The sequence below is a fragment of the Lepidochelys kempii genome, chromosome 5 (genome assembly GCF_965140285.1).
Source record: "Lepidochelys kempii isolate rLepKem1 chromosome 5, rLepKem1.hap1, whole genome shotgun sequence".
Classification (NCBI taxonomy): Eukaryota; Metazoa; Chordata; order Testudines; family Cheloniidae; genus Lepidochelys; species Lepidochelys kempii.
The window spans coordinates 79,326,498-79,349,290 of record NC_136384.1 but is presented as its reverse complement, the minus strand read 5'-3'; the positions used below and the strand labels follow the sequence as shown (position 1 = coordinate 79,349,290).

Sequence of the window (22,793 nt, the reverse complement as noted above, 5' to 3'; positions counted from 1 at the left end):
GGGACTCTTAAGCTGCATAAAAATAGATCACATGCACTGGAGAAACAACTGTGAATAAAGGCATGCTCTTTTCAAACAAAGACAGAAATAGTAGGATAACCTTGTGGTTTTAGGCTTCTAACCTTTGTCTCATTAGGTGTACCTTTAACTGTGATAAACATCCACTTAAATGAATATCATTACCTTACAATTACAGCAGGGTCATACATAATACACTAAGTTCCCCTGGCAGCATATGTGTTAGTCATGCATATTTCATGAGTAGTTTTATTCCACCAGTCAGCTTCAAGCAATACTTAATCCCATGGTTTTGGTGTGTAGGAAATAGCAGTCTTGTCCATAAAGAGATCCCATGGCAATTATTGTAACTCTGCAGTTTATCAAGGGGAGCAGTAGAATGACCTGCTTGTAATATCTGACGGGCACTAGTATCAATTTTCTTCCTAATATACGTAGCTCCAATTATTTTTCAGTTACTAAAGAAAACACTCTTTCTCTGATATTTTTATGCATGAATGTAAATACCCTGAGCGATACTGAACAATGCAGGGTGATGAGCCCTTAAGAGAATCCATGTAGTTACATAATATATGAGTAAAAAATAAAAAGCCATACCTACTATATGCTAAACATTTCTAGGGCAGGCAGCAAAATTGCATCATGGTCCACAGAGCATGATCAGACAATGTAAGTGAAGCAACATCTGTTTATGCAGTATGATGGCTTTTTCCTACTGCATGAGCTGGAGGAAATAAAGTGATGTAATGGTAATACACATAATAGAAGGTTGCAGTAAAAATGGAATACAAAACTCTTTATATGTTCTCAGTAGTACTGGTGGCCCTTTTCCCTTTCCTCTTTTCAGGACTATCAAGTTCATCAAGGCAACTAAACCTGTTTAATATTTCTTCCCATGCTAAAAGATACTATTAAGAGGCATATAAGTCACAACCTCCAAGACAGCCAGCAAACATGTAATGGGACATGTAGACCTTAAGTCACCAGAAAAGTTATTCTCTAAACTGGTAATCTCAAAAAGAGTGCAAAAGGTAGGCAAAATAAGACCCAGAAGAAGTGTCTCTTTCATGAGGATATTGCTATGATATTCTGATGACAAGTTTGATGCCATCTGTTTTTTTTGGCAGTTTTTTTGTTGAAGTCATTCCACTGAAGAATGCATGTTCTTCTTGATGTGCTAAATTAATATTTATGTTGTTAGACTATCAGAGAGGCCACAGAAAAATATTAATATAAAAAGGTTATAATTATCTTTAAAAATGTGGCAGCAATTGAAATGTAAATCCTAGTGAGCTGGGAGAGATACTTGTTTGCATTGTGCCTGGGGCACCCGGCCTGACTGCCACAGCTGCAATTGATCATTTCAAATCAAAGGAAGCTGGAGATGTCTCTGGTGGCTCAACTGGAAAAATGTAAGCAGAGAAAGATGCTCTGTTCTGCAGCACTGTTATCAAAAAATGAGCTGGAATGTGTTTCAAATCTTTCCTCTGTTGAATTTGCGGCCCTTCAAAGCTCTGCCACAATAAATAAAGTTTTCAAAACACATAGAATGTAAGAGACACATTTTAAAATTCCTCTGAACTAAGCGTTTTCTCCTTTCTTGTCATTACTAGAAAACAGAAATATGAAACAAATGTGCATGCAGTGATTAAATATGAGGGATTATGCAAATATTCAGAGGCCTCCATTTTTTATAGCGGGCCCACTTTTGAAAATAAAAATCATGACAATTATTTTGAGAGAGGGAAAGAGAGGGTGAGGGAGAATACAGGGTAAAAGATGAGAATGCTGGATATTATTTCTGCATTGTAAGGTCTCTATGTTGCAGCATGCAACCACTTGCAAGATGCGTTCGGCAGTCTACACTTCAAATGATAGTAGATAAAGTGTATCTTCACTAAACCCTGAATATTACTGACTGTGTAGACATTTCCTGAGGTCCATTAAATTCTATTTGACATATGTTAAAAAGATTTAATCACAGATGCCAGTCAGCTAACCAACCCATTAATCTAGATGTTTTTCCTATGAAAATTGTATTTAAAAAGGTCTTTTTTTCTCTCAATTTAGTCATCCATTTAAATTTCATGTATTTATCATGTAAATGTGCCTTATTTGCAAAAGAAAAGCTCAGGACTCAGTGAAATAAATAGTTATTTCATTAAAATGGATACAAAAAACCCTGTGATTAGGGTAATTAATTTGCACACTAAAAGCTATCTTCCTAGTTCAGATCATTAATATTGATGGTGTTCGATTTTGTTCTCAGTAATGTTCCTTGAAATACACTCAGAACTGGCAAGCAAGGATAAAGAAGCAGCCGCTCAAACAAGAAATGAGGCTTCAGTAAGCACTTGGCGACTTTCCCTTTGCTACCATTCAGAATTAATAACACACAGCTCTGATGCTCATGTCCTGAAATGAACTGGATTACTTGGATTGTGTGGGATTATGTGGTTTGTCACAAGTGGTGCTTATTTATATATGCTGCTCTCACTTCTTTTTCTTATTTTAGTTTCTTTTTTAAATTGCAAAATACATTTCAGGAGATTATGCCTAGGTACCCATGCCGGTATACACATCAATGCCAGATAACAAGGTAGGGTCTGCCAGTGTACTCTTTTCTCATTAGGTTTTAATTTGTATACTCTGCAAATTATGTCGAAAGGTTTCCCAGTTTGAATCCTTTCTACTTAAAATTTTAGTCAAGACACATATTTTGTTTCCCCCACTGTACAGCAGATGTATTCCACCAAAGATCTTGCAGGAAAGGTGTCACATCACACTGTGGTACACTATTAGTTGCAGCTGTAGGCAAGTCCTGGAACAATTTGAGATAGATTCTACTAGCTGTGTCTACACAGTCAGATATACCTTGTGGCAGGGAAAATAAATTAACAGTTCACTATAATAGTCTGTATGTATTTTATATATATACACAAATTGTACCTTTCAGAAATTATACTATACAGACACAGACACAGACACAAGGTGTGTGTATATCCAGATGAAATATGTATTTATCACTCATCTTGACTGCATAGCCTACCCTCTGCCCACTATTCCTCCCTGGTACTTACTTTAACATTTCACCCCCAGAGCAGCTTCATAAAGCTGCCATTTTTTGAAAACCAACCAGCGAGAGCCATTTTTCTCTTCCCCCCACACTTGTGGAATTCCCCCCTGAATCAACCCTTCCCCAAAGCCCAGAATGGGTAAAATTCAGCCCTGGGCTAGGGGCAATTTTTCTATATCTAATGATGTCATTGGTTTGAAATCCAACACTTACTACCCCTACAGGACAAAAAAGAAGAGTTTTATCCCATTGGAAGAGGGATTCTAAATTCACTTCTAGCCTTAAATTCGCAAGAAATCAGACTTTAAAATCCTGATTTTATATATATGTATACACACACACACACCAGCTATTTTAGGTCACTTTTTGGATTAATTTTACATTTATTAGTTTTATTTTTTCTCTCTCTCTCAGTCCTGCACATCTGGACTCACAGTAATATTGCACTGGGCCTTCCAGGTTGAGCGAGTCAAGAAGTAGTCCTAATGCATTACTTAGAACTCTCTAAGACATTCCCAAATATTTTCCCTGCAGCATATATGGCATATACAAAAATATGATGGTATGTGAGTTTAAAGGTTTTATGGCCATTCATTGTGAATGGCCTGCATAATATGCTCATGGCTTCACTAATAATGAGTAACAACGTGACCATTTCAAATACATGTTGATAAGGCCTTTAGACTATTCTCACACCACATCATTTTATATTCTCACTTTGTATTATGAACAAGATTTTCAAAAGTTACTCATGATTTTGGGTACCTACCCTTCTTTTAGGGACATGATTTTCACAGTGATGTGGTATTCAGCACTTTCTGAAAATCCAAGCCTTTTAAGATGCCTCTGGTTGGACACCCAAAAATTGAGGCTCCCAAAATAGCTAGCCACATTTGAAAATCTTGGTCTACATCCATATACATAGCCCCCCAACCTGAAGCAAATACTCAACAGCAGCTACACACCACACAACAAAAACACCAACCCAGGAACCAAACCCTGCAACAAACACCGATGACAACTCTGTCCACATATCTATTCAAGGGACATCATCATAGGACCTAACCACATCAGCCACACCATCAGGGGCTCATTGTACCAATGTGATGTATGTCATCATGAGCCAGCAATGCCCCTCTGCCTTACACATTGGCCAAACCGGACAGTCTCTACGCAAAAGAATACATGGACACAAATCTGACATCAGGAATTATAACATTCAAAAACCAGTAGGAGAACACTTCCATCTCCCTGGTCACTCAATAACAGACCTAAAAGTGGCAATTCTTCAACATAAACATTTCACAGACTCCAACATGAAACTGCAGAACTGGAATTAATTTGCAAACTGGACACCATCAAATTAGGCCTGAATAAAGACTAGGAGTGGCTGGATCATTACAAAACCTAAATCTAATTTCCCCCTACTGCTACTCACACTTTCTTGTCAACTGTTTGAAATGGGCCACTCTCATTACCACTACAAAAGTTATTTTTTCTCCCTTGGTATCCTACTGTTAATTGAATTGTCTTGTTAGACTGACCTCACAATTGGTAAGGCAACTCCCATCTTTCCATGTATTTATACCTGCTCCTGTATTTTCCACTCCATGCATCTGATGAAGTGGGCTCTAGCCCACGAAAGCTTATGCCCAAATAAATTTTTTTCATCTTTAAGGTGCCACAAGGACTCCTCGTCATTTTTGCTGATACAGACTAACACGGCTACCACTCTGAAACTTATATAAATATATGTTACACATCTATCTGTTAGAAAAGCTTTGGTCTCACATCAGAATTCAAATTGTAGGTAATATTTAATTACTGTTAGGAGTATTATTTGTGATACCAATTTGCATTTTCTCTACTGCTCATCCTATTCCTCTAACACATTGTGCACTTGACACCCCAAATTCCCTCAGGAAAGACATTTCAAGTTGCACAAACTACAATAATTGTTCTCTTGCCTCTGCTACTGTGGAGAATATTTTAGCCCAGTAAATCACTTCAGAAAATAGGGATTCCAGATCCAAGAACTTCACTTTTTTAACAAGCTTCTGGGTTGTTTTACTGTCAGAAGTATTTGTGTTAATATTTAACACTGTTTTATAGAGTGCAGATCACGTCCTGTGCAGGAACCATAATACGGACTCTGTTTTGTTCTTGCTCACTCTGGACAGTATCCGGCAATGCATTAGTATTTAAACACTTCTGGCATCTTTTATGTGAATTTCTGTCTGTTGGAGGGTTTTCAGGGTGCAAAATCACCAAAGCACAGATCTATTTCCAGCCCAACTTCAATGACCTCTTGCACCTTCAGACCCACATCCAAATACCCCCTTCACCCAGGACTGCTGCAATGAAGGTGCGGAGCTGACAGAGTTCAGTCTGCAACTGCACAGGGATCCCCTCTGAAATAGGGGTATTCATTGAGCATGAAGCCTACTCTTAAGCTCCTTTGCACTAACCTAGCTGGCACAAAATGACCCTAGGGCAACACTGAATCATGCCCTGTCAGTGTAAATCCAGTATAAGTGAGAGGAGAATCAGGCCAAAAAGCTCAGAACAAAATTATAACATAATGAGAAAATGATGTTTATTTAGCTACAGAGAAAAATTAATAGAGAAACTATTTTATTCTTATATTGCTTTTCATGCATATTTTAAACAGACAATTACAGTGCTGGCTGAATCAGGAGAACATATTTTTTCTGTGATTGCCCACGTGGCAGGCATGAAATATGGAGTCCACTGCACAAGCTCTTTTGTCTCTTCCTGCCATCACTTGCCACCGTCTCCTGCTAGTCTCCACCTTCCCTTTCATTCAAGGTCTCCGTAGATCATTTTCTCACTCTTACCCAACTTCCAAATGCATGTTCAGGTGGAGACTCTGCAGGGGTTTTGTAAAGAATTTCAGACAATGAAACAGCTACATGAATTCAAATGTCTTGCCTATCCTTTTATTCAATTAAAAACCTTTAAAAATGCAATAATATATAAAAACGAACGGAAAATGGCTTGGAACCCAGGGAAGTGATTCTAATAAATGCTTTAGTCTTTATTAATAATTCATGTGAGGTTTGCAGTAAAACAGCTTCATTTACCCAACATATAATTCAGTTCTGTAATATTTTCCCCTCATGATTTTTCAAATGTAGACTAGTTTTAGGCATTCAAATACCTAAAATTGGAATTCTTTTCAATGTTGATGGCCACTGTGTTTCAGAAAAAAGGAAGCAAAACCTGCAAGTATTTCAAATGAATCCCAAGAACACTCTGTTTCTCTGTCCCTTCTCACCCTAAATTTTTTCATGACCTGCTCCAAGTGGTATCCTCTGGATGCATTGTAATAAGGCAGCACTCATCCATATAGCAGCAACAGCAGTCAAGTTATAGCAACGTGCTAATTAAAAAGAGGAACATGCCACAAATCCACTCGTTACTATTCATGGCAAGTGTATTGCAATTCACTTAGCTGTTTGCTTTTAAAATAAAAGCTTTTGTCTGTCTTGTTTAGAAAGACATGCATGGTCTAAAAAGACTTTTACAAAAGCATGACATTGAAAAGACTTGCCGTAAGGTTTGCTAGAGCAACAGCCTGGATCATTTATATTGTTTAATGTTATACTTCATTTTTTCCCCAGCTATTCACCTTTCACAGTATGTTTCCTTTAATTCACTCCAAATCAACAGCTAGGTGAACTGGTGGGGGTGTCTTCTAGGGTATTTTTCAATACCAAGGTAAATGATAAGAAAAGCTCTTTACTGATGAAAACAGAGAGAATTTTGATGCCTGCTGTTAAAGTCAGTCCATCTTTATTAAAAAGAACAGGAGGACTTGTGGCACCTTAGAGACTAACAAATTTATTTGAGCATACGCTTTCGGATGAAGTGAGCTGTAGCCCACGAAGCTTATGCTCAGATAAATGTGTTAGTCTCTAAGGTGCCACAAGTCCTCCTGTTCTTTTTGCGGATACAGACTAACACGGCTGCGACTCTGAAACCCATCTTTATTAAGGCTCTAGGACCACAGGCAGTCCTGACTATTTGCAATGCCATTAAACATACGGTTCATTGAAGGTGTTACCGAATGCAAACACCAGGTGATCTTTGCCCTGAGTGAGGCACAGCGCACATGCTACTGATTTTTTTAAAAAAGAATTCGTGGGAAAGGGTTTTGCAATGGCACATTTACAAGTAAGGTCAGTTGGCTGTGAGAAAACATTAGGAAAAGCCATGACTTTGTCACAAGAGGAAAATGCAGAAGTCATCATTTTAGTTTTTAAAATAAAAAATAGTCATGAGAATTAAAATATTTGTTCCACCAGTTCATTTTCCTTTAGGAAAATGATGAACAGCTGTTATTGGTATTTTAAAGCACTGAAAAAGAACAAAACTCCAAAATAGAACCATGGGTGAAATTTTCACAAACATTTGACATTAGCTCGATTCTGCTCCCATTGAAATCAATGCCAATTTTATTATTTACTTCAATGGGAGCACAGTTAGGCCAATCCCAAGTGCATTTGAAAATTCATGGGAAAAAAGTCTTGCACAATGGCAGGCAGGCTGGGGTGAAAACGACTAAATGTTGACTATTTTCACTCAGAGAAATTATGGCCATGACAAACATACAGATGGAAATATACAGCAATATACCTATTTTCAGCTTTAAAAGTAAGAAAACCAATCATCATGCAGAATGTAAATACTTTAATCAAGGACACACCAGTTACAATTCAGGAAAAAAGCATAATGGCACAGCTACAATATGGAAATACTTTGGAAAATATTGTCCATGTGTATATGGAAATGGACACATGCAATTATCTTAAAATACCCACAGAAAATATGATCAAGTACAGCTGTCAATGTTGAGGTGAAGCATCTCTTTTTTTACCCTCTCCCCCCCCCCATCTTAGTCTTTTAGTACTTTCCACAGAACTTTTAAATAATAAAAGCCATGACTGATATGTCCTCCTGAGATTTAATGGCTCACTTGCAGTAGCAAGAACTGGCGTTGCACAAAATGCCAGGAGGTGCTGAAATCAACAAAGCCATGGCGTACAATAAATATGACCAGAACTAACATGCTGGCCCGCTGCCCACCATCTGCGTGTAGCCATGAATAAAACTGTGTGCCCCTAATTCATATTTCAAACCTCTTTTCAGAATCTATATAAAGAGGTTTCTATACCCAGCACTTACATGTAGCAATTTCTGGGATGGACCATGACAGCTATTCTGCCCAGCAAAAGTGCACAACAGGTTTTGAAACAGCAGGGAGGGTTAATGTAGACAAGATTTGACCAGGACACCCAAGCTACCACCACCACTCTTTTTAAAAGTTTCATGAGATCTTTCATGATCAGAAGTGATCAGAAGTGAAGTTTTAGAGAATAGTATTAGTTATTATTGGTATTACATTAGTGTCTAAAGACCCCCCCAACTGAGATCAGAGCCCCATTGTGGTGGGCACTGTGCAAATACATAGTAAAAAGCCTTTCCTGCTCCCCAAAACTTCCATTTTAAATAGATAAGACAGAGAAAGTGTGAGGGGAAACAGAGAGGATAATTACTTGCCCAAAGTCACACAGCAGGTCAATGGCAGAGTGAGAATAGAAGTCAGGTCTCCCAATTCCCAGTGCTCCTCCTTTTAATAGAAGGATGCTCATGAAAAATACTAGCAACTGGTTTTTTACATGTGGTGAGCAATTTATGGGGCCCAAAGAAAAAAAATGCATTTGTTTAGTTATATATATAAAATAATACAATTGATTGATGGTTTATGGATCAAAAATAAGCTAAACTTAATCAAGAAATAAAATTAGTAATGGGCCAGTCATTAATAATATTATATCTCTATTGACCAAAGCAACATATGTTGGTAAATATTGCATTTTCTGGCAAATAGTGCTTGTGAAATTGGATTTAAAGTAATGGAAAGGCTATTAGGTGCAAAAGTATTGACTTAGATTTGCTAAGATGTCAAGCCCATTTTTAAATGATGGCAAGGCAATGCAAGTAAATGGTATTTTTCCAACTTCGTATTCTGCCATAAGGGCTTTAACTTGCAACACTGAAGTCAGTGAGGGTAGGATCAAATTCTGTGTGTGGTTTCACTAGAGTGCAAAGTCAGAATTAAACCACACAACTTCAAAGATACATGGCTGAGATTTTTTGAAAGTAAATGTTTAAAATTAGGATTTTACATCCATATTTAGGCACCTAAATAAGTGGCCTAATTTTCACAAGTTCTTAGCCTCCAAAAAAGGAAGCCTTTAATGGCAACTATGGGGTAGTCAGCAATTACGAAAATCTGGCCACTTAATTGAGATGTCAAAATATGGAGTGAGATGAAAATCCTAACTTTAGACACCTAGTCTGAGAATCTTGGATGAATATCTTTAGCTGGGGATAGTTTAGCTAGATCAGGAAAAATTGAGTAAATGCATTCCTTTCAATAAATTTTTATATCTCCACCAATTATTTTATACTCTTATTCTCCTCCAAGCTAATTTGCTAGGTCAGTGAGGATCATTTGCTACTCCGCTCTTGCAGGCCACTCCAACTTCCACATAAAAGAAGCATTATACCAACTGAACAGCATCTCCACAACTCAGAGTTTGGAGAGTGAATGATGTAAAGGCTACAAGCCCTATTATCACTCCCCACAGGACACTTTTCACCAGCATTTTTCTTTAAATGGAACACATGGTTCCAGGTAACAGTACATCTGTCATTTCACAACATTAAATTGTAAAAAGTGCATAAAACTAAAGAAATCAAATTGATTTGGTGTCTTCAGTCTTACTCAGACCGCATGATCCAATGACACCCACAGGAATACAGATCAAGAGTTAATCTGGACTATAACAGAACAGACACATGTCGTCATTGTGGATTCATTTCCCACCTACATCTGAGACTTAGCTATAAAAACAGGATAGGCTACATGGTAGAGTCATGTTTAATAATAAGAAACAGACAGAGACATACGTTGAGGCAAATGGGACAGGCTCTTCTCTCCCCTTTCATTCATTCTCCAGTTCTAGCACCCTGCTGCAGACACAATACTCCCTGGAAGTCCAGCTCTTCCAAGAAGTGAGCAACTCTCTTCACTTATCCCTCCACTTCGGCACTTATTTGTTGTTGTAAACTGTTCCTGGTTTTTCCCCCGCAATACACAAAATATTGAGACGTAACACCTACATAATTTAAAAGTAACCAGACATAAATCTGACCTGTACATTGATATCAAAACCAACTGAAGCATAACACCAGACAAGACCCAGCCAAAGACAGGGAAAAAGACTACACTATTTTCCTTCAGGAAACTGATTTCCCCCTTCCTCTTATTTGCAATTTAAATGGAACCTTAACTTTGCAAGATTTGCCAAGTTACCACACATTGCACAAAAGAGAAAATTCCACTTTCTTGTTAAATATAAACTCCACTGTTTCACACTGACTACTGGGAGGCCCATTGTGGATTACTGAATTCTGAGAATTAGTGAGTAACAATGTCTTCACTGGGAATTCTTATGTGCTAATCACATTAGCCACGCCATCAGGGGCTCGTTCAGCTGCACATCTACCAATGTGATATATGCCATCCTGTGCCAGCAATGCCCCTTTGCCATGTACATTAGCCAAACCGGACAGTCTCTACACAAAAGAATAAATGGACACAAATCTGACATCAGGAATCCTAACATTCAAAAACTGGTAGGGGAACATTTCAACCTCTCTGGCCACTCAGTAAAAGATTTAAGGGTGGCAATTTTGCAACAGAAAACCTTCAAAAACAGACTCCAACAAGAAACTGCTGAACTTGAATTAATATGCAAACTAGATACCATTAACTTGGGTTTGAATAGAGACTGGGAGTGACTGGGTCATTACACATATTGAATCTCTTTCCTTAAGTATCCTCACACCTTCTTGTCAACTGTCTAAATGGGCCATCTTGATTATCACTACAAAAGTTTTTTCTCCTGCTGATAATAGCTCATCTTAATTAATTACAGGTTTCAGAGTAACAGCCGTGTTAGTCTGTATTCGCAAAAAGAAAAGGAGTACTTGTGGCACCTTAGAGACTAACCAATTTATTAGAGCATAAGCTTTCGTGAGCTACAGCTCACTTCCTCAGATGCTTAATTAATTAGCCTCTCACAGTTTGTATGGTAACTTCCACCTTCTCTGTATGTGTATATATATATATTCTTACTATATGTTCCATTCTGTGCATCCGATGAAGTGGGCTGTAGCCCACGAAAGCTTATGCTCTAATAAATTTGTTAGTCTTTACGGTGCCACAAGTACTCCTGTTCTTTTTATGTGCTTAAAGTTAGACCTGTGATTAAATACCTTGCTGAATAGGGGCCTAAGTGAACAAACATAATATATCTAGGGATAAGGTACATAAAATGTACCTATTTCTTAAAATTTAGGGTTTACTATAATATTTTCTAGTATACTTTGAGAAAATAAAGAAATCTCCATAAAATGAGATTGAAAGAAATTAATCCACTACTAAATCTGTGTTGAGGAGTATTCAGAAACCACCAATTGGTGTCTGTCAAAACTGTAGAGGTGGAGGAGTGTGAATTAATGAAGTTTTTATTTTATTTCAGTAGTGTACGTGTGTGTGTGTATTGTGTGTGGGGGAGCGGGAGGTGGCGAGATTAGAACTGGTCAAAAAATGGAAAAATAAGTCTAGGAAAAAATTCAAAATTGTTTCTCTTTTTCAGGGTTTCAAACAGAACAATTTTTTTCATTTCAAAATTCTGTTCAGAAACATTTTGAAAAAAAGATTGACTTTTCTAAATTTTGAGCATTCAGTTTTCCCCCTTTCTTCCTGCCCCAAGAGTTTACCGTCTATATCAGGGATGAATGAGCAAGCAAGATTTAGAAAGCAAATGAGAAAAGCAAATGAAGACACTGTCCTCTGATAATACACAGTGGGTATATAGCCTCTGTCTTCCTTCTAGGAACCTCAGTCCTGATAAAGGCTACGATTTAATCATGAGTATTTTTAGTAAAAGTCATGGACAGGTCACGGGCAAAAAACAAAAAATCACAGCCCCTGACTTGTCCACAATTTATATAAAAAATACTCATGATTGATTCCTTGGGGGGGGGGGGCACTGTGGGGGAGGCTGCTACCACTTCAGCCGTTGCCAGGAGGGAGGGAGCCCTGGGGGACCAGCTGCTGCTCTGGCCACCCCAAGACTGCTGAGTCCCTGGGGCCAGCCACATCGGCTGTTGCTCGGGCGATCCCCGGGCCAGCTGCCCAGGGCCGCCACAGTAGCAGCTGGTGCGACTGGCTATGGGACAGTCTTTAGGGGCTGGCTACAGAGCCATTCCAGCAGCGGCCAGAGTGGCTGTCCTCAAGGCTGCCTGAGTGGCTGGCTCCGTGCAGAATCTATGACATCAGCGACCTCTGTGACAGACATGGAGCCCTAGTCATGATCTGCTGCAATTCTAGACTGCTCCTCTTGAGAGCTACCCACACATAATACACCACCTGATCCCTACTGGGGAGGTCTGAATGTTTGTCAGTTCATAGCTATTTTATTTTTTTAGATCATAGCAAAGGAAATGGATACAGTGTCCGAGGAGCTAACCATTGCAAAACAGTAAAGTAACCAGAGTTTAAGAACCTGTCAGGCAATATTGTTATTAATAAAGAAACAGGATTAAGTTGCATAATAAGCAACAGAAATAAGTGGACCAGCATTGTGATTTTGCAGTTTTTAGGTAAGTCATCAAGAGATGAGCCTATCCAGGTTTTTCTGGGCAAAAGAAAAGACAAGAAAACCATATTTTTTATTGGCTGTAAGAGGACACACCAGTCTTACCGCCCAGGTTCAATGGCATTATCAGTGAAGTTGCATGTTGTTTCCATTTCCTCAAGCTACATCAGCATGAGTTCACTGGTCTTTTTGAAGGCCAAGATCATCAGCCTGTGCCAGACAATGGAGAAAGAATATAAAGGTTTCTCACAAAGTTATATTTCCCTAGTGACATATTGTGTTGCTTTTCCCATATTTTGCACATTCTGAAGATCCCCAAAACATATCTTTGTCCTGAAGTGGTATGTTATGCTGGGCATCATAAAAGAGCATTTAAGAGGATAGGAACTATCATCTATGTGAAAAAATCATGTTGTTGTGTCTTTACTAATCTAATTCCTGACAGAAGCTTTTCTATTGATGGGGCAATTTTCATTTACAAAGTTAAACTTTGTTTCACCAATGAATCATCTGTTGTCTTGTTTGACCTCACTTCCAAAAATGATATGAATTATGGATACATCCATATGCACAACATCATTTGATAATGTTGTCATCATCATAGACAGACTTCATTTTCACAGGAATGTGATGCAAATAACATGTCGCATGAACAGTATGTTTTTCTGCATTCATTTCTCTCTGTGGATGTGTGGTCTTTTTGCTTTCCTGTGTCTTGCCCAGTCTCTCATTATTTTCTAATTAAATTGCTCACATTATTGAAATTGGATTTTTATAGAGAAAGAAATGTTGCTGCATGTATGTATATCTGTCTTTAACTTGATGAGGACCCAAAAGTATCTTCTTGCTTTTGACCTTCATGATGTAACTAAATTAATATGAGTAAGATTAATGAGCCAATTATTTCTGACACAACAGCAGGCGCATAAGACTATTTGCTCTACTTTACTATTTTATAACAAATGACTAACAAATGTGTAGCATCCCCAACAAGAGCACTGATGGGTGCTTACATCCGTAATCTATTTCCAAGGAATTAATAACAATTTGAGGTTTTGCTCTTGAATTCTAAAATTTGGAGGAAGAAAAAGGCCCACAAAGTGGGTGGATCTACTACCTAAAACTCCATATGGGACGGTGGAGAAGAATGTATCAGATCTGAGCTCCTATTACAACCTATGAAATATGATAGCAAGGTCTGACTGCATGACTGCCACATTCTGTCTCTAGGTTATTAAGGAGATAGTGCTTGAGGTACGATCAATATAGTTCCCCTGTACAAAACCCACGTGCTCAAGCTTTACATGGGAATGTGAATTTCACACATCTGTGATTAAGAAACGGAATGAAAGAAAATATTTTCTGCTCATCCTACCTTTCTCTGAAGACATTAAAATACATTTTGCCATTATAGAATAATACCATTGTAACCACCTTTGTAAATTTGTCCCTTAAATTTATTACAGACTGCACACCAAAAGTCCTGCTAAGAGAGAAATAGAATGGCTGTGTGGTGAAAACACAGGACTAAGACTGAAGTGATATGGATTCTATTCCTGCTGGCCATGAAACATATGTCATGCATAACCATGAGCATGCTATTTAATTTATCAGTTCCTCAATTTTCCCCATCTGTAAGACAGGGATAATAATAATAGCTTTCTATTTTACATCATGGGGTGTTGTGAAGCTTTATTCTTCAATGTTTATTAAATATGTTGACATTCTTACATGAAAAGCACTATGGAAGTGTATATTAATAACAAACAATATTTTCCTATGAAAGTACAATTTAGGTTGGGCATGGCTTCATGAAATGACAGCAAATGTCACAAAGTGATGATGAATGTCATTACATTTTCATATGCTAAAATTGTCCGTTCTCCCCCATCCCCATGTTATACCAATAAAATAAAAACCAGCAGGGTCTTATTAAAGGGAAAAAGGCAAAATACCACATTTATTGTGAATACAGAAAGAATCATAGTAAGCAGTTAGTTATAGCTATAACATTCCATTCAATTTCATATTTATTCACACGTTCATTCATACACACACACACACACACACACACACAGGTTCTGCAAGGTTGTTATCATAGTTACCAGACTTAGAGTTGCTCGTGCCAAGCCACTGGCCAGGTGGCCTGGACACGAGGAGGGAGCAGGGCCTTGTCAGACGCTCATCTGATGCTCCTGGAAGTTGGTTTGCAGACTTAGACCCCAAAGTTCTCAGTTTCTAGAGTCCATTTTTATAGGAATTTATTCCTATGCCAGTGTATGGGAATTGCTTCATCATGCTGTTGCTGAATCAATCAGCAGATGGCACATTCCTGACGGCTCCATGCTGCCAGATGTTATCTTGTTCTTCGGTTCTCCCATTCTTGAGGCTGTTGGGTGGATTCCAGTCTGCCCTCCGGGGGTCCTCTGGTTGTTTCCACTTGACACCTTCTTCGGTCGATCGACACTGGATTCTTAGGCTGGCACCTCCCTGATCATTCATTTATTATCCACAGGAAGCATCCATCCACATACATCCTCTATCTCTGTTTTAATCACAATTGTTAACAAAGTGAGATGAATACAACAAAAGGGCGGGGATTCTCTGTGTGATGTTTCTGTTGCTACAAAGTATCGCTTTGAGTCTCTCTGTGTGTGAGTAGTTGTTGTTACAAAGTATTGCTTTGAGAACAGACTGTCTTAGGATGTACTAACACAATTAGCAGCTTGCAAGTTTCACACAGAGAGGGAGAGAAACAGTAAAAATAAGAGACCAAAAACCAAGAGACCTCTTAATTAGTAATACCCTGGAATTTAAACTATGGGGAATCAAACTCATTTGTGATTTTGATACAGAACTTCTTTAATATGATCCACCATAACACCCACCCCTACCAACCTCAAGTCTACAAAAATTCCAAACTTCTGAAGAAGTAAAGATTGGAAGTTCTGACCAGACCTACAAGCAACACCTCTGCATTTACTATGCTCTACAAATAGTGTATGGTAGAAGAAGCTCATAAATTATTAATAACCAGTCTCTAAATCTCTACATGGCAGGAACTTGTCAGTTGTTAGACAGTTTTTGTACGGTTGCATATTTCCACATTATTTTACTCAAATGGGAGTATAGGCAACCAAGTGAACCTGTCAGCAAAATTTCTTAGCAGCAAACAACTTCAGGCAAAACTTCTTATCCTTGAATTACGTTCAGTTTTTCTGTCTCTTACAGTTAACAATTTAAAAAAAAATAACGCTCAGTTGCTCTGTGCACAACATATTCAGTGATTCTGTCCATTTTAGGGGATGATCAGACAAGCTACAAAATCATGCAATGCATTGAGCATGCTAACAAACAGAACTTGTTATTCAGAATATGATCTCTGGTAAAAGAACCAAATATAAGGTAGAGAAAATATCATTTTGTTACATTATTTGAAATACATTCTAAAAAAATGTAACTGGCACCTATTTGTCTTTCCAAAGACACTACTTTCAAACATTTTATCAGGAAAGCCTAAGAATACATTTAATTCCAGAGAAAAGCCATTCAGTGCCCTGAGAAATCCTTTTTGTTCAAAATTAATCCATTTTTGCTTTGTGCACAAAAGTAAAATACTTTGTGAAATTCTCTGCAGAAATCCTTTTAGCTATCTTAAAAAATACATTTGGTGCAGACCTACTTGATTTCCCTCATATGAGCAAAAATTTACTTTGTCAAATTATATTCTTCAAAAAGCCTTTCAGCTGACTTAAAAATCCATTTTGTGCAAAACAATGACCATGCATCAGCTCAGAGTGATTGCACAGCAGTTACTTAGCCTGGCAAATGGCAGCAAAATGTCAGCTGAAATGAAAGACACACAGCCCTGGGCTTATCAGGGAAAGAGCAGATGATTCATGTAACATCATAAATAAATAACGCACACTTTGTGTTAAGGAAGGTTTAACAGTAGAGGTTCTCTTACGACCACCAGTTCATTTCAAAGAACCCACAATAGGAGCTTTATTTGGTGACAGTGACATGCAGCAAGATAAGGTATTCTGTCTTTAACACTCATATTTCAAGGTCACCAAGTGTTACATTTCTAAGGGAACAAGAAGAAACCTTAATCAGATAAAGCACATATTAATGGATCATCAAAATATTGATAGTTAAAAAGAGAATGGACTCAGAAAGACTGTGTGACATATGGGAAGACAGAAGTGAATGTGCAATACTGGCCAGTGATCATGCAGGGAAGGAAGAAAAGAGACATAATGTTATAAATTAATTCTAGTTTGTCTATTTAGATTAATGTGCTGCCTCTGGATGAGCTGTCAGCGTTGGGGATTGAATCCAGGATTTAGGGATCTAAAAGCATAATCCTCTGTTTCCTGAGCTAAAAGACCAGGTCTGCGAGTTCAATGGGTGTAGCAGACTCATAAACCTCTTTGTGATAGCCACACCATGTAAACATGGGTGATCTTATCAAAGGAATTAAGGACATTTAATGGTACTAAGGGTTGTTGTCCAATAGATGTTTGAGGAAGTTTGTAGTTTGGTTCCTCTATCCAGTACTTCCATGTAAAAGACTCAAATTTAGTAGCAAGTTGGAGTCCCAATGTCTGAACTTTCAAGGACTAGGCTTATGGTTGGTTGACTGGGGGAAATGGCCATTAGATTCTTTATTATTCACTCACAGACAATGGTCTTTGGAAGAAATATTAAAGAAATACTTGAATAAATTAAGGTGTACCCTTGCTAGCAATGCTGATGAGAAATACTGAAAGAAAGACACTTTGAGAGTGAATGGACGCCATGGATTTCCCTAAAGCAACACAGTTTAGGGAAACACATGCTAAACAACTCTCTACCAATGTCCAGAGTGCTCAGTATAATGCAGCACTCAGTATTTGTTGTTTTTTAACCATGTTGTGGTAGTATTAATTTTTACACAACAGGCTGCAGAATTTAGCATATAGGGTCAGAATGTCATTAAGTGCTTTATTATAACATGCAAAGTTCCCTTTGTATTTCATCCAGTGTATCCAGTATTTGGTAGTTATAGGGAACATATTTAAAAATAACAGGATATCTAAAAGGTTACAATATGCTAATGATATACATAACTATAATTGGTGGCATTAAAAATAATCAACATTTACCGGTAATTAATGCACAGTGATATCTGAAGTATCTGATTTATTTCCTCTTGTAAGTATGGGAAAACTAAAAAGTATCTCAGATGCCATCAATTAACAGTTAATAAATATTGACTCTAATAGTGATCACTCTTTTCAAAAGATGAATGTGGGCAAAAGCAAAGAAAAGTGGGGAATTTTAAGGTAGTAAATGGGGTTCATTAAAGATTAAGAAATCAGTTTCTGTGTCTTTCTAGTACTCCCAAATGTAGCTATTTCTCCATTGACCGACTGCACACTCCAAAAGCTGGAAATCTCTTAAATTAAGAAGAAGACCTTGATCGTCAAGTGTTGTTTGTTTGTTTTTTCCAGATTTTCACAGTTTAGTAAGAACCTTACTGTAACCACATCATCCACTAAACAGCTAGTATGGAGATCTGGATTCTGGCCATCATGAAGGTTTCTAAACAGGCAAACAACCAAACCATCTTGAGGCAGTAATTTCCTTTCATACTTCCAAAAGTCATCCAAAAATATCTAAGATATGTAAGACCAAGATATTGTAGAAGCCTTAGGTTCTTATACAGTAGAGTCAGCCTTTGTTCCTTGTTCCAAAGGCTTCAGAAGGCTTGAATCCTCTTTTAAATTTAAAACAGCAAAACAGATTTAACCATAAAAAGTATCTCAAATACCATATCAAATCCCCAGATGATTTTCTTCAAAGTTGCCTGTCTTGAGTGAAACTTTTGTTTCATAATTCAGAAAGATCTTAAACTCTACTGTATGCAGTGTTGTTGTAGCCATGCTAGACACAGGATATGAGAGAGACAATATCTGGGTGGGTGAGATAATATCTTTTATTGGACCAACTTCCACTGGTGAAAGAGATAAGCTTTCAAGCAGTTTATGGCACATTGCGGGAGCTTAGCTTGAGTCTGCAAAAATAAATTTGGTTTAAGGTAAAAATGAGGCACAGACAGTGCCCTGAAAAGCATACAGGGAAAATTGCACAATGAGATTCCACATAGTATCATGATTCTCCTCCGCTCACAGGTGAGGAATATATAGCCTCCTAGAGCTCCCTGACTTCAAAATGCTCCCTTTAATTTATTATGCAGCCTGAAACCTTTGTTGCAATCATTCTGGCAATGTGTTACTTTCTTGTTCTTTCTATTGGATCATTACAATATACAAATATATATCTGAGGGCGGCAACACTAGTTTGGGTGCATAATTACCCACTTGCACCTAAGAACATATATTATGTGCATAACTTGGGCACTACTGTTGAAAATTTTGAGAGGGGTGTGCAGAGGGGTTCTTTTGTATATTATGGATCTTATTCTCCTCACAATACATGCAAAACCCCCACTGATATAAATTTGTGCCCCTATATCTGTACAAGCTTTAAATTAGGGGAGGGGAGAAACCATATCCAATGTTCTGACTGTCTGCCTTTTTTGGCAGTACTCTTTGTGTTCACATCTTTTCAAGGAGATTTATACAGTCCTCACTCAATTATTATTAAATTCTTCAAACACATTTCAAGGCAAAGACCTTCAAAGCCAAAAAAGAATCAGTGTCCTAGTTCTGCAATCTACCACAGCTCAGCATCCATGGCTCTAAATATAAATACACTAGTGCTAAAATCAAACCAGACCCTCATTTAATCTCACTGCTTTATGTTTATGCTTCAGTGCTTTAAGCTTCCTTCTCAAACCCTTTCACAAGATAGCCTTATAGTCTACAAGGAAAGGAACACAAAAAAGTGAAATACATAAATAAACGAATAAAAAGCCAATTGTTTGCAGTGTTATCCAAGCTAGTATGTTATTTTTCAACCCTGCTACTTTCAATGGGGTTGTGGGGGGTGGGGGAAGGGCTTTGAGGGCTGTTTTTGTGTATCTGATGGTGAAGTAAAAGGACTTCAAGAAGCACGTGGGTGGGGAGGGGGGGCCATAAACCAACAAAGTGAACATTTCATTTTCAACAAAATGAAAAGTGGCCAGAAGCTAAGATTTAATGTGAATGGCCACTTTACAAATAAACCGAATGAATAAAATCGTCTCAAATACCAAAGCAAGGAAATAAACAAACAGAAAAATCTTCTCTTGTAGCCAAGTGCTCCCCAAACTCATTCCAAACACTTAGCTATTGCAGTCAGCATTTCTGAAAGCCTTACACAATTTCTGTCTGCTTTCCACTGGAGAAATAAGTGCAGGGGCTTGTACAAACAAAAGGATTTCAAGAATATTGATCTGAGGGACTATATGGTAATAAAAAAGAATACACCAAAGTAAAATGTAATTGTCTTTTTCTTGACTACAAACTCTTCTGGTTCCCATTTCTGTTATAATGCTGTTACAGTATGTTTTCTCTAGCTGAAATATTACATACAGAGTGGGAAGGAAAAGACCTTGGGACTTGGACAATTTGCCTATATTTAGTTCTATTAATATCATTAGACAGGAGAATCGGTGATGCTGTGGCTAAAAGCTAGAGATGAACTAACCAGCGCTTTATCTTCTGTTGCCAAGGACTACATGATGAACTCTGCAGTGACCTAAATTTATTACAGAATAGTGCTCGTTGCCACTGTACCAAGCACTCTGTGCAATTACAGCACATTAGGCAGAGGAGCAAATCTCAAGGGGAAATGTCTAATCTTTTAATCAAGCAGTAGAAAAGTCAGAGTGGACAAAAATTACCCTGTTGTATATATCCACAGTTAATCTGTACATGCACCTCCAACAGCAGTCCTAATTTTGACCAGAAAATGCTTTTATTATATACAGGAGGTCATCATTGTATAGTTCACTCACTTAATCTTTTCTGTACTTCAGTCCATTTTTTCCTGCATTATGTTCTCAGCCTTCCTGAACCTTGTTGGGAGTATAGGGAAGTTAGAATAATCAGACATAGTATTTCACCTCTAGACTGCCTTCTCTCTCAAATTAGGATAATCTTTTATTTTTTAACATTTTGTTGGAGAATCACACAGATTTGAGGATCTGAAAAGCATACCTGTGTTCTGAATGCTTGAAGAGAGACAAAATTATCCCATTCCTGTGAACAGGTTTTAACATTTAATGGAATCTGCAAAGCTTGCTTTACAAGTGTATTGACATCTGATAAGTCATTGATTTGTTTTAATGGATAAGAGGAAACTGAGTGTTCCAAAAATGCTATTAATGAGTCTTCACAGAAGAAGCACACTAATTTTTGTAGCAATTGCTTGAAGTTTTAATGTTTTATTTAAAAATGCTCATTTGAATTGCAGACGAATCAAAACTGGGAATATATCCTGCCCACTGCTTGTAGGTTGGGTGAAGAAGAGTCAGATAATGGGAGAATGGGTCTGTTCCTGCTCCCATTTAAGTTAATAGAAAAATTCCCAATGACTTCAGAGGGGGCACAAAAAAGAGCACAAAAGAATTCTCAAATCACTTTAATGTCGCTATTAGTGCCCGATACTGAAAACTCCCAATGATGGTGAGCAATCCTTAATCACATGGACAGCTCATTGAATCACATGGGTAAGAGTTACTCACCTGACTAAGGCCTGGTCTACACTGGGGGGGGGGCAATCGAGCTAAGATACACAACTTCAGCTATGAGAATAGCGTAAACTGAAGTCGACATATCTTAGATAGACTTAGAATCACTTACTTCACATCCTCGCAGCGCAAGATTGACGACCGCCACTCCCCCATCGACTCCGCTTCTGCCTCTCACCCTGGTGGAGTTCTGGAGTCGATGGCAGAGCAATCAGGGATCTATTTATCGTGTCTACACTAGACACGATAAATTGATCCCCGATAGATCGATCACTACCCACCAATCCAGCAGGTAGTGTAGATGTGGCCTAAGGGTTTGCAGAACTGAGTTCCTAGTTACCTCAGAGCCTCTTGTTTATTTTTCTCTTTCTCTCCTTTTGACATGCTTAAACAACAGGTAAAATATTACCAAATGTAAACAGAAATCACATACTTGTAACATGCACCTTTGGCAGGAATGCATTATGATACAGAACTTTCACCCCACCCCCCATTGTCACCAGATCACAATTGTGTGGCAAATCATTGAGTTGTAGCCTGGAGAAACCCATTTTATGTTGACTCTCTGTTTCTCTAGGTGAGATTCTTTGACTCTTTGAAGCCCACTAATTTGTACTAATGACTAGGAGGTCTGTCTGCAAAATAGTGAATTGTGCAACTTACCAGTTAAGTGAACAAAATAAAATTAAGGATAATGCATCACAACATTTTCTTTGTCCATTCATGACTGCAATTGTAGCTTCATGTCTTGTGATAATATTTCAGAGTAAATGTGGGGGCTACGGTAATACAAATAATAAAATAATTATTCTGTGAAATATGACACTCACTAAAACATCTTCTGAGTGGCGGGAAGAAATATGACAAGTGAATTATAGTGAAATGTGGCTCAGTGGATCTTCTGTGTTTTATTTTATATACAAACACACATATACACAAACATCTTTCACATATTTTTCTTCCCAATAAATGTGGTAAACACAAAAGCAGAATGACGCACTAAAGAAGCAGTACAGTACCTGGAGGCAATATCAGAAAAGAACCTTTTAAAAGGGTAGGGAAATTGTCCCTATACTACATTCTTAGTTTTGTACCCTGGCCTCACTGTAGAGAAGAATTAACATATTTGAGAGTTACTGTAACCACTGAACTCTGTGCATTTTCACAATCCATCAGGATACATATTACTTACCACAGGTGTTAAACAGTAATGGACACAATGTGCAATGACTCCCCTTTTGCCAACTCATACTTCCCTTCT

General features: G+C 37.9%; 1 long non-coding RNA gene across 1 annotated transcript in view; it reads right to left on the bottom strand.

Moving 5' to 3' along the window:
- Nucleotides 1-5,704: 5,704 nt before the first annotated feature.
- The window catches only part of LOC140912074 (uncharacterized), a 106,951-nt gene continuing 89,862 nt past the window's right edge, over nucleotides 5,705-22,793 (bottom strand). The window contains exon 3 of the long non-coding RNA XR_012159217.1: nucleotides 5,705-5,984. This is a non-coding gene — a long non-coding RNA (uncharacterized LOC140912074). The remainder of the gene's footprint in view (nucleotides 5,985-22,793) is intronic.